Raw genomic sequence first — 9,913 nt, forward strand, 5'->3', positions numbered from 1 at the left:
TTAAATGTGTTTCTTGTGAAGAACATATTGTAGGATTTTGGCTTTTAATCTACTTCCATTTTATGGGGGAGTTCATCCCATTCACATTCACAGTTAAAATAACTAATTCTGTATTTCCTGCCATCTTATTTACCTTAAGTTACATTTTTATCTTTCCCATCCGCCTTCCCTCCTCCCCAATATTTTACTTTTGATGATCACCTTCCTCAAACAGTCCTGCCCCTTTAGAGTCCCTCCCTCTTTTTCACACTTTTCCCCTAATTCTTCTGTTTTCCCTTCTATTAGTCTTTCCCTTTCTTTCCCTTATTTTCCTCCTACTTCCCTATATGGTGAGACAAGTTTCTTTATGATACTCTCTCTTAGAGCCAAATCTGATAAGAGTAAGATTAACACAGTGCTCATCCCTCTCCCTTCTTTCTCTCAATTATAATGGTTTTCTTTGCCTCTTCATGAGATGTAATTTCCCTTATTTTACCTCCTTTTCCCTCTTCTTCCAATATGATCCTCTTTCCATCTCTAGTTTCTTTTTCATATTATCATAACAAAATCAAATTATACCTGCATTCTCTAAGTATACCCAAAACAAAGATATAGTTCTCAATAGTTCTTTCCTTTTTACTTTTTTATGCTTCTCTTGAGTTCTGTGTTTGGAGATCAGACTTTTTGTTCAATTGTGGTCTTTTCATTAGAAATAGGTGAAATTCACCTATATCATTTAATGTCCATTTTCTTCCCAAAAATAATGCTCATTTTAGCTGGATAGCTTATTCTTAGTTATAATCTAAGTATCTTTACCTTTTAGATTATCAGATTCCAGGCCCTTCAATCTTTTAAGGTGAAGGCTGCTAGATCTTGGGTAATCCTAATTGTGGCTGCTAGGTATTTAAATTGTTTCTTTCTGGTGGCTTACAATATCTTTTCCTTGTTATGATAGTTCTGAAATTCAGCCATGACATTCCTTTGGGATTTAATTTTTGGGTCACTTTCAGGAGGTGATTGCTAGATTCTTTCAATGGCTATTTTACCTTCTGATTCTAAATATCAGGGCTCCACTCCAGCTTCTTGCCCCAGTCTCCCTATGCTGCTATCTTGGTTTCACAGACTATCCCCCTGCCTGCTTGAAACAGACTTCTTCTGAAGTTCTTCCAAGGTATTTTCTTTTAGAAATGTTTTGTACTCCAGATATTTGTGGATTCTTTGACTTCAAAACCAGTTTTGAGGCTTAATCTGCTGTTGGTTTGAGAGGTTAGAGGAGGTTACAGAGTTATATCTGCTCTCCGACATCTTGGCTCCACCCCCAGAAATCCTGTCTTTCATTCTTGAAGGACATCAGGGAGATGAAATCATGACATGCAAGTGATTGGATTTAAGAAGAGTGGGTGTTCCTGAGGATCATTCCTTTACATGCACAGAAGCAGACTCACCAAAGTTCTATGAGTTAGATATGCAGCAAGCAGAGAATATGGCACATGTCTATATAATTCATCAGAAAGATTATATAGGCTCATGCTCCTAAAGAGTGCTTTATAAATATTCTCTCATTTTATCCTTGCAACATCCTAGGTGTTCTTAAGAAACTGAGGTGGAAGAAGCTAAGTGACTACTGATCAGAGAAATGCAAATTAAGACAACTCTGAGATACCACTACACACCTGTCAGATTGGCTAAGATGACAGGAACAAATAATGATGAATGCTGGAGGAGATGTGGGAAAACTGGGACACTGATACATTGTTGGTGGAGTTGTGAAAGAATCCAGCCATTCTGGAGAGCAATTTGGAACTATGCCCCAAAAGTTGTCAAACTGTGCATACCCTTTGACCCAGCATTGCTGTTATTGGGATTATATCCCAAAGAAATACTAAAGAGTGGAAAGGGACCTGTATGTGCCAAAATGTTTGTGGCAGCTCTTTTTGTTGTAGCTAGAAACTGGAAGTTGAATGGATGTCCATCAATTGGAGAATGGTTGGGTAAATTGTGGTATATGAAGGTTATGGAATATTATTGCTCTGTAAGAAATGACCAGCAGGAGGAATACAGAGAGGCTTGGAGAGACTTAAATCAACTGTTGCTGAGTGAAATGAGCAGAACCAGAAGATCACTATACACTTCAACAACAATACTGTATGAGGATGTATTCTGATGGAAGTGGAAATCTTCAACATAAAGAAGATCCAACTCACTTCCAGTTGATCAATGATGGACAGAAATAACTACACCCAGAGAAGGAACACTGGGAAGCGAATGTAAATTGTTAGCACTACTGTCTATCTACCCAGGTTACTTATACCTTCGGAAGCTAATAATTAATGTGCAACAAGAAAAAGGTATTTACACACATATATTGTATCTAGGTTATATTGTAACACATGTAAAATGTATGGGATTACCTGCCATCGGGGGAGGGAGTGGAGGGAGGGAGGGGATAATTTGGAAAAATGAATTAAAAAAAAAAAAAAAGAAAAAAAACCCTCAAAAAAAAAAAAAAAAAAAAAAAAAAGAAGCTAAGTGACTTTACCAGGATCACATCATTAATGGATATTTGAGGCAAGATCTTTCTGATTCTAATTCCAGCACTCAAAATAACTGATGAAAACTATGTTTGTCCAAGGAATGATAGTATCTGTAGCTTCATTTGCAAAGTTTTATGGGAGGTGTATTTTGTTCAGGGAATCTTTCAAAAGCAGGCAACACTAACAGCAGCTCCAGTGCCTTAGCTGTACATAGCTAGTAGGCCAACTGCAGCAATATCAAAGCCCATCAATCTCATTCTCAGCAGTGGCACCAAAATGCCTCAGGCTAAAAAGAAGGGTTTGCTCCTGCCTCCCACTTCAGTGCTGAAATTTCCAGTCCTCACTTCACTTGAACTATTTCCCTTTTCTTAAAGTAGTGTAGGGGATAATCATAACATATTCTTTTCAGTAAATTTAACCACAGAGGTCTCAAGAAAAAAAAAAGCACATTCACATTTTAAAGTTTAATTGGCATTAATATTTTTTTTAGTCTGGACAACCCACAAAATTAAGCCTCGATTTGAAGTGCTGATTTTTTTCATATTTATTTTATTTTTACTTTGTGGAATAAAACGAACATTTCCATAATATATTACATGTGAAACTGTAAACCAATTATGTATAATTTTCTATTTCTTTTAAATATATAGTTAAGTTATCATACAGATTTCTTTTTTCCCCTTCTTTTCTCTGTACCACTAACCCTAGAAATGGCTATATTAATAGACACAAAAATGTATAGAAATTTAAAACCATTCTCCATATTTATTTACATAGAATAAATATTTATATTTATCAGTTCTTTCTCTGGATATAGATAGCATCTTTCTTCATATTTTCTTTAGGGTTAATCTGAACATTTATAATTACTCAGTCATTCTTAAGACAACATTGCTATTATTGGATACAATGATCTCTTGGTTTTGCTCATTTTGCTCTTCATTATTTTGGGCAAGTATTTCCATGTTTTTCTAAGATCATTGAGCTCATTATTTCTTCTAGCACAGCAGTATTCCATCACAATCACATATCACAACTTGTTCAGTCATTCCCCCAAGAATGGGCATCCCTGAAATTTCCAGTTCTTTGCCACTACAAAGAGTAATGGCTATAAATATTATATATATATATATATATTATATATAAAATATAAAGAATAAAGGTTCTTTTCCTTCTTCCCAATCTGATTTTTGAAATGTAAATGCTCAAATTGAGCATTTACATTCACAAGTAGTTTTGCAAGCAGATTAGAGTTGGATCTCAATTTTTTCCCTAACTTTTTTTCATGGAAAAATGATGTGATTTTCTGCAAATTACTGAATCTCAGCTCATGATGATGAGGAATGGTGTCTCCTATCTTGTAGAGCCATAAATTCATTATATTTATATCCATTATCATAGATGATACTTGGGGTGTGGTCAAGGTTCCCCTGCTGGCCTATGCAGTTAGGATTCTTGTATTTCCTCATTCTGGTTTGAAGGACTTTTCATACTTAGTCTTAAGGTCTTTGATTGATTTATTGAGATATGTTATTATCAAAATTAAATTAATGTGGGGTGATTTTGACTCCACTGTTACACACAGCTAGGTTGTGTAAACACATGATGTCACTGCAATCAAAGCACCCCCCTTTTTTTTTTTTTAGCATGATAGAACCTCCTAGAGCTTTCACTCCAATGGCTCAAACTTTGAGAACCCAGAGAGCCCTCTATTCCTTGGTGAGTCATCAACTGGAGTGAGACTTTATGGAAAATATTAAGTTTATGATTTTAAAACATCTGCCTAAAAATAAATGCAGTGATTCATTATATGATAACAAAAATTACATGTTTATAGCATGTTATAGTCACTGAGTACTTTATATCCTTATCTCATTTGATCCCCTTATGAGTGAGGCAGTGCAAGTATTATTACCTTCATTTTATAACTGAGGGAACAGGCTCATCGAGGTTAAACCATGTGTTCAAGGTCATGTAGCAGAAACAGAAAGAGATTTAAATATGTCTTCTACCTCCAGGTTCAGGGCTTTCCTTCCTATCTTACTGTCTTTCTACTTTTTACAATGCCTACAAACAAATAATTTCTAGACCCAGCAACACATTTGGGAAAATTATCATAGGATCAATTTCTAGGCAGCTACAAACAAAAATGATACTAAATCTTTACATTAACCAAGCAGTTTATAGTTTTCAAAGTGCTTTCATATTTATTATATCATTTTAACTTCACAATAAACCTGTGATACAGGGAGACATAGCATTACTTCTACTTTATAGAACACAAAACTGAGGTTTGGAGTGATTAAATGAATTTTTTCCCTCAGAGTCACACAGCTGGTTACAGCTCAGACTCAGATCTTCTGGGTCTAAGCTCAGTGTTTTTTCTCAGATAGGGACCCTTTGTTCTAAAAAGTGTTAGTCAGTCAACAAATATTTATTGAGCATTTATTATCTAGAAGTCACTGTGCTTTATGGTGGATATACCAAAAAAAAGGCAGAAACAAAAGTCTCTAGGTGTAGGGTAAGGAGGCTCTGAGAAAAAGCAATAAAACTTATGTCCTTGTCCTGGGAGAAACACATCTTTTGTTCTTTTCTGTAAAGATGATGTCCTGAGCCTCTAGACACTTGAGATCTTGAAATTTTACCTTCTGTCAAATACTATGGTCCTTTTCAATAATATACTCTGTAGGAAACTATAGGATAGATTTGATTCTGTCTTAGCAATGTCTTTGGAGGACTTTTTTTTTTTTTTTTAACCTGGACATCTGAGAATATTTTGGAAATTTTCTGGGAGAAAGAAACTAGAAGTTAGCTCATAGTTGGAGAGTTCCAAGTTTAAGAATTCAAGAGTTTGTTCTCTATTTTGGTTACATTTGGGCAGGCAGGATTAACTCCCTAGGTTTCTGAATTCAGATTTTCCATTCCTTCATTTTGAGATTTTGACAAGTTACAAGCCAGTAGTGGGACCTGAGAGACCTCTGAGAGTGATGGTTGATGAGACAAGGCAAATACCCCCTGAGAAATCCTCTTTCCCCCCACTGTCTTCACTAGGGAAAGCAGCAACTCCCATCAATTGTTCAGTTCCTCTGAGTTTTAACTCTCCCTCCTTCCCACAAGAAGGAAGGAATTAAAAGCAGGAAATTATTCTTCTAAATGCTTTTTACTCAAATGAAAGGTTCTCTTCCCCTTTGATCACTGTCCATTTCTTGTTATTGTCTTATTTCCATTACATAAAAGAAAATTCATAGTGTGATCAGTGGTAACATAGGTAGAGCTTTGTGGAAAGTTTGGAGTTCGAGAAACAGAGAGACACGTCTCTGTTTCAGCCTGAGGCACAGGAAAAAAGGAAAAATGAATCTATGTGAAAATTACAAATGTAATGGAGGTCCATGGAGACAATAGGGATGCTCTTTTTTACAAACATCTTGTACCAGTGAAGTGTTAGAAACTATCTTAGCCCCAGAGTTAGAGATGCCACATACCCAAGCTGACAGGATCTGAAACAGAATCTGACAGTGACAGTATCAGAACTTTAGGAACAGGATTCTACATGGGCAGCCACATGGTGGGCATCAGCAGCTGATTCATGAGGAACCTGTCAGAGCTAGATCGAGAGAAAGGCTATGTCTGAACTAGGATTCCAATAAGTACTGGAGTCACTATCCAAAAATCTAAGAACCTCCTCTTTGTCATCACAAAGCCAAATGTCTGTGTGAACCCAACTTCAAATACATAATCTTTGGAGAAGACAAAATTGAAGATCTTTCAGCAGGCACGGCTAAGACAGCTGCTGAAAATGAATTCAGGGTGAAGCAATCAAACACTCAGGAAAATCATAAACTCCAAGAAGGAAGTGAAGAGGAAGAGGTTGACAAAATAAGTGTGGAAGTACAGACATGGAATCAGTCGTGGCTTGTGCAAATATATCCAGAGCAAAGGCTGTCCGAACCCTAAAAAGCAGTAGTAATGACACTGTAAATGTTATTATTAGCATTAACAATACTCAACTCTAGAGACTAGGACATTTTTTTTTTCAGTGTTTCAGAGAGGATTAAAGGAATCCTGATTGGAAATTTGTACTGTTTATATCAATAAAATTGTGATTTCTTGGAGGGGAAGGGAGGACAGGAAATACAATTCTTAAATAAGTACAAGCTGGCTGACACAAGCAAGAGAGTTTATGGAGAGAGAAATTAATAAATAAATGTAAATTGATTCCTAGATTTAAATGAAAATCCCTTGAGACAAAGGAAGTCAAGACCTTGAAAGGAGGATTCTATGTCTTGGGCTTGAGTCTCTATAATGAAACTTAATTTGACCATTCAAGCATTTATGCATATAGGTAGGAGTTTACATCTGAAAACAACCTTAATTCTTATATATTCTTGAGTCTAGCTAAGTAGTTTCTCAGCTTTATTGGGGGAACTTCTCTGGGTTTTTGTTATAAAGATGGGCTTCACCCCCTGGAACACTTTTTATCTGAACCAAATTACATGTGATGTTCCATCCTTGGGAATTAATTTTGGAAAGTTTGTATTTTTTTTTCTTTTAGGGTTTTTTCTTTCCTGTTATTGGAATTTATGGTTTTATTATTTTTGAAGGCCATTTTAATCTTTTATTATGATTGCAATTAATAGTGACAGCTGAATTTGAGTTGGTTCCTGTCTAGTCCCTGGTTTTGTCAATTCTTATTGCAAGGAATACTATTGCAATGCATTTCCATTAGATTTGCAACTTCCACATGGATGCACTGTCTGTTCTTCCACTCCACTCCCTGCATACATGTCTATACTCTCTCTTCTCTCTCTCTCCCTTCTTCCTTCCCTCCCTCCCTTTCTCTCTCTCTCTCTCTCTCTCTCTCTCTCTCTCTCTCTCTCTCTCTCTCTCTCTCTCTCTCTCTCTCTCTCTGTCTCTCTCTCTCTCTCCCTCTCTACTCTCTCCCTCCTTATTTCTCTCTCTGTTCCTCCCTTTGCCCCTCACCATCCTTTCTGTTTTTCCCACTGCCTTCCCAACTATCTCCTTAGCCAGAGCCAGGTTTTATTTTCTATAAAGTAGAATAAAACAACATCAAAGAAAAGATAATGAATAAAGGAAGGGTAACTATTTTGTTTGGATAGAGAACAGTCAGCAGTTTATGCTGTTAACTCCAGAACAGAAAAAAAAAAATAAAAGACTTCTCTTGTTTTTAATTTCTTCTGTTTCATGGGAAGAAAAGAGGAAAAATTCAGAGAGTTTGGACAGTTAATAGAAGTTATTTCATTCTCTGTTAAGAAAAGAGAGAAAGGAAATGTCTGGATGGGATGATTGTCTTAATCTCACCAATCATCATTCAGCAGTCTCTCAGGTCCCATTCCTGGCCAAACTACATGGAAACAGCAAAACTGCCAGGGCTGTAGCCGGTCATTCTCAGAAGAAGGTACACATATCCAGAAACCCAAAGTATTTCTTAACTCTGGTTTGTCCCCATGGCCTCAAGATGGAGAATAAATTAAGAACTTCAAATCAAAGAATTAATTCTTTCCAGTTCCTTTAACCCCCCTCCCAATCTCTAAAAACACTTAAGGGTCCAACTGGTAGACCCTGGGAAACTATCTGCCTAAGTCTCTTTCCTCTTAAGCAACATGGGTGCTTCATAAGATTGTAACCACCCTTGATTAGGGAAATCTTTCTAACTTCTTTCCCTTTTACTATAATGGTGAACCATTCTTTCCCTTATTTGTCTTATCCTTCTGGCCCTAGCTGGTACTCATCCACATTCATTTTTAACTTAGGTGATCTTGAGATCTGTGTTCTCTTCAAAGCTAGAGCTCTCAATTATCTACTTATCTGTTCATTTGAAAGACTCCAATTGAATGCCTTTGTTCCCCAAGGCCTCCATCCCAATCCAGAATCTTTTGTACTTTGGTATTGTCAAGCAATCCTTTTTGAAATAAGGATAAACAATGTTATTGTATTTATATATATACATGTATATGGATATATATACAATATATATAATATATATGTGTATACATTTTCAATGGTATTTTATTTTTCCAAACACATGCAAAGATAAGTTTCAACATTGTATTTTCTGTAAGACATCATGATCCAAATTTTTCCCCCTCTCTGTCTTAGTTTCATCTCAAGATAGCAAGCAATCTGATATAGTTAAATATGTCATTCTTTTAAAAATATTTCCATGTTTGTCATGTTGTTCAAGAAAAATCTGACCAAAAAGGAACAGAGACATGAAAAGAAACAAACAAATAAACAAAGATGAAAATGCTATGCTCCACACATTCAGTTTCTATAGTTCTCTGTGTTCAGATGGCATTTTCTGTTGTGCCACAGTTTCCTTTTATTGTTCTGCTTCAATTTCCCTAAGTTGTTCTTCCTCAGTTTCCCTGAATTGTTCTGCCTCAGTCCCCCTGGTTGCAAGGACCTTTCCTGACCATTAGCACTGATATAACTTAGGACCGGCTACTCTAAGGTTATATACTGTAAATGTTTAATCCCAGATAAGGGGAAGAAGAGCTTCTATTTTAGACATCATGGCTCCAGACATTCCGAGCTTATCAGAATCCAATGCTCTCTCTCTGCCTCCGCCCCTTCTGTCTTTGTTCTCCCTTATCACTAAAGTCCTATAAAGAATCTCTGGAATCTCACATTCAATACTGGATACTTGGAGATGAGAGTCTGATCCAGTCAATTAATTAAGCTCTCCAATAAATAAAACATTAAAACTCTCTAATCTCTATCTTGCCTCAGTTTCTCTGGCATTACATTTCCATCTCAAGTTTATTGGAATCTTCTTATATTACCATATTGTTGAGAAGAGCCAAGTCCATCACAGTTGATCATCCCCTAATCTTTTTGTTACTGTGTACAATGATCTCTTGGTTATGCTCACTTCACTCAGCATCAATTCATGTAAGCTTTTTCAGACATTTCTGAAATCATGCTACTTATCATTTCTTATATAACAATAATAACAATGTTATTATTTTTTTTTTTTTTTTACTAAGGCTGGGTACTCTCTCAGAAATGATATGGGGCAATGTAAAACGCATCAAAGTAGCAATCAGGATGTCTTGGTCTCATTTCTATGATAGAACTATAAAGTATCATATGTATATATACATATGCACATATGTATATACATATATTCACAGTTTTAAGGGATGTTTTTCATTATAAAAAAAAATGCTAAACTAAGAGTCAGAAGACCATCATTTCTCCTGCTAATACTTCTATGATTCTTAACATTTGCAAACACCTTTTGAGATGGTAGCTTGGCTCAATGGGTTCTTTAACTAGTTCTGAAATCAGAATTTAAAACTCTGGCTTAGCTATTTACTATCCTTGTGGTCTTGGACAAACAAATCACCCTCTCTGAATTTCAGTTTCCACACCTCTAA

At 36.0% G+C, this 9,913-nt stretch overlaps 1 pseudogene; it reads left to right on the top strand.

Annotated features, from left to right (window-relative positions):
• LOC141540788 (nascent polypeptide-associated complex subunit alpha pseudogene) overlaps positions 1 to 6,526 on the top strand; it is a 45,314-nt pseudogene extending 38,788 nt beyond the window's left edge.
• Positions 6,527 to 9,913: the final 3,387 nt, after the last annotated feature.

This window comes from Sminthopsis crassicaudata, chromosome 4, assembly GCF_048593235.1.
Source record: "Sminthopsis crassicaudata isolate SCR6 chromosome 4, ASM4859323v1, whole genome shotgun sequence".
Classification (NCBI taxonomy): Eukaryota; Metazoa; Chordata; class Mammalia; order Dasyuromorphia; family Dasyuridae; genus Sminthopsis; species Sminthopsis crassicaudata.